At 47.2% G+C, this 2303-nt stretch overlaps 1 protein-coding gene across 1 annotated transcript in view; it reads right to left on the bottom strand.

Annotated features, from left to right (window-relative positions):
• Positions 1 to 2303, bottom strand: part of TTC23L (tetratricopeptide repeat domain 23 like) — a 44910-nt gene that overhangs the window by 15496 nt on the left and 27111 nt on the right.

Below are 2303 nucleotides of genomic sequence, written 5' to 3'. Positions count from 1 at the left end.
GAGAGATTCCCGCACAGAGGATCGGTGCCGACCAGCACTCACCAGCCCGAGAGGCTTGTCTGCTCACCTGCCGGTGCGGGCGGGGGCTGGGAGCTGAGGCTCGGGCTTGGGTCAGATCGCAGGGAGAGGACTGGGGTTGGCGGCGTGAACACAGCCTGAAGGGACTAGTGCACCACGGCTAGCCGGGAGGGAGTCCAGGAAATGGTTTGGACCTGCCTAAGAGGCAAGAGACCATTGTTTCAGGGTGCGTGAGGAGAGGGGATTCAGAGCGCCGCTTAAATGAGTCCAGAGACGGGCGCGAGCCGCGGCTATCGGCGCGGACCCCAGAGACGGGCATGAGACGCTAAGGCTGCTGCTGCTGCCACCAAGAAGCCTGTGTGCAAGGACAGGTCACTCTCCACACCACCCATCCCGGGAGCCTGTGCAGCCCGCCACTGCCAGGGGCCTGGGATCCAGGGACAACTTCCCCAGGAGAACACACAGCGTGCCTCAGGCTGGTGCAACGTCACACTGGCCTCTGCCGCTGCAGGCTCGCCCAGCATTCCGTACCCCTCCCTCCCCCACCCCTGCCTGAGTGAGCCAGAGCCCCCTAATCAGCTGCTTCTTTAACCCGGTCCTGTCTGGGCAGAAACAGACGCCCTCAGGCGACATACATGCAGAGGCAGGTCAAAATCCAAAGCTGAACCCCGGGAGCTGTGCGAACAAAGTAGAGAAAGGGAAACCCCTCCCAGCAGCCTCAGGAGCAGCAGATTAAATCTCCACAATCAACTTGATGTACCCTGCATCTGTGGAATACCTGAACAGACAACGAATCATCCCAAAATTGACACAGTGGACTTTGGGAGCAACTGTAGACTTAGGATTTGCTGTATGCGACTGACTGGTTCCTGGTTTTATGTTTATCTTCATTTACTATTTCGAGTTTATTATCATTGGTAGATTTTATTGATTTGGTTGCTCTCTGCCTTTCTTTTTTTTTATATGTAGATATTTCTTTTTTCCTTTTTCTCTTTTTGTTAGTGTGTATGCGTATGCTTCTTTGTGTGATTTTGTCTGGATAGCTTTGCTTTTACCATTTGTCCTAGGGTTCTGTCTGTCCGTTTTTTGGGGGGTTTTTTTAGTATAGTTTTTAGCGCTTGTTATCATTGCTGGATTTGTTTCTTGGTTTGGTTGCTTTCTTTCTTTCTTTCTTCTTTTTTTAATTACTTTTTAGGTTTTTTTATTTTTAATATTTTTTTAATTTTTTATTTTAATAACTTTCTTTTTACATTTTTCTTTTTTTCTTTTTTTCTCCCTTTTCCTCTGAGCTGTGTGGCTGACAGGGTCTTGGTGCACCGGCCGGGTGACAGGCCTGTGCCTCTGAATTGGGAGAGCCACATTCAGGACATTGGTCCACCAAAGACCTCCTGGCTCCACATAATATCAAATGGCAAAAGCTCTCCCAGAGATCTCCAACTCAACGCTAAGACCCACCTCCACTCAACAACCAGCAAGCTACAGTGCTGGAAACCATATGCCAAACAATTAGCAAGAGAGTAACACAACCCCACTCATTAGCAGAGAGGCTGCCTAAAATCATAATAAGGTCACAGACGCCCCAACAACAACCAGCAAGCTACAGTGCTGGAAACCATATGCCAAACAATTAGCAAGAGAGTAACACAACCCCACTCATTAGCAGAGAGGCTGCCTAAAATCATAATAAGGTCACAGACACCCCAACACACACCACCGGACACGGTCCTGCCCACCAGAAAGACATGATCCAGCCTCATCCACCAGAACACAGGCACCAGTCCCCTCCACCAGGAAGCCTACACAACCCACTGAACCAACCTTAGCCACTGGGGGCAGACACCAAAAACAACAGAAACTATGAACCTGCAGCCTGCGGAAAGGAGACACCAAACACAGTAAGTTGAGCAAAATGAGAAGACACAGAAACACACAGCAGATGAAGGAGAAAGGGAAAAACCCAACAGACCAAACAAATGAAGAGGAAATATAGGCAGTCTACCTGAAAAAGAATTCAGAGTAATGATACTAAAGATGATGCAAAATCTTGAAAATAGGATGGAAAAAATATAAGAAACGTTTAACAAGGACCTAGAAGAACTAAAGAGCAAACAAACAATGATGAACAACACAATAAATGAAATTAAAAATTCTCTAGAAGGAATCAAGAGCAGAATAACTGAGGCAGAAGAATGATAAGTGACCTGGAAGATAAAATACTGGAAATAACTACTGCAGAGCAGAATAAAGAAAAAAGAATGAAAATAATTGAGGACAGTCTTAGAGAC

The sequence above is a fragment of the Physeter macrocephalus genome, chromosome 8 (genome assembly GCF_002837175.3).
Source record: "Physeter macrocephalus isolate SW-GA chromosome 8, ASM283717v5, whole genome shotgun sequence".
Classification (NCBI taxonomy): Eukaryota; Metazoa; Chordata; class Mammalia; order Artiodactyla; family Physeteridae; genus Physeter; species Physeter macrocephalus.
The sequence above is the reverse complement of the archived record's forward strand: the minus strand, read 5'-3'. Positions and strand labels throughout refer to the sequence as shown.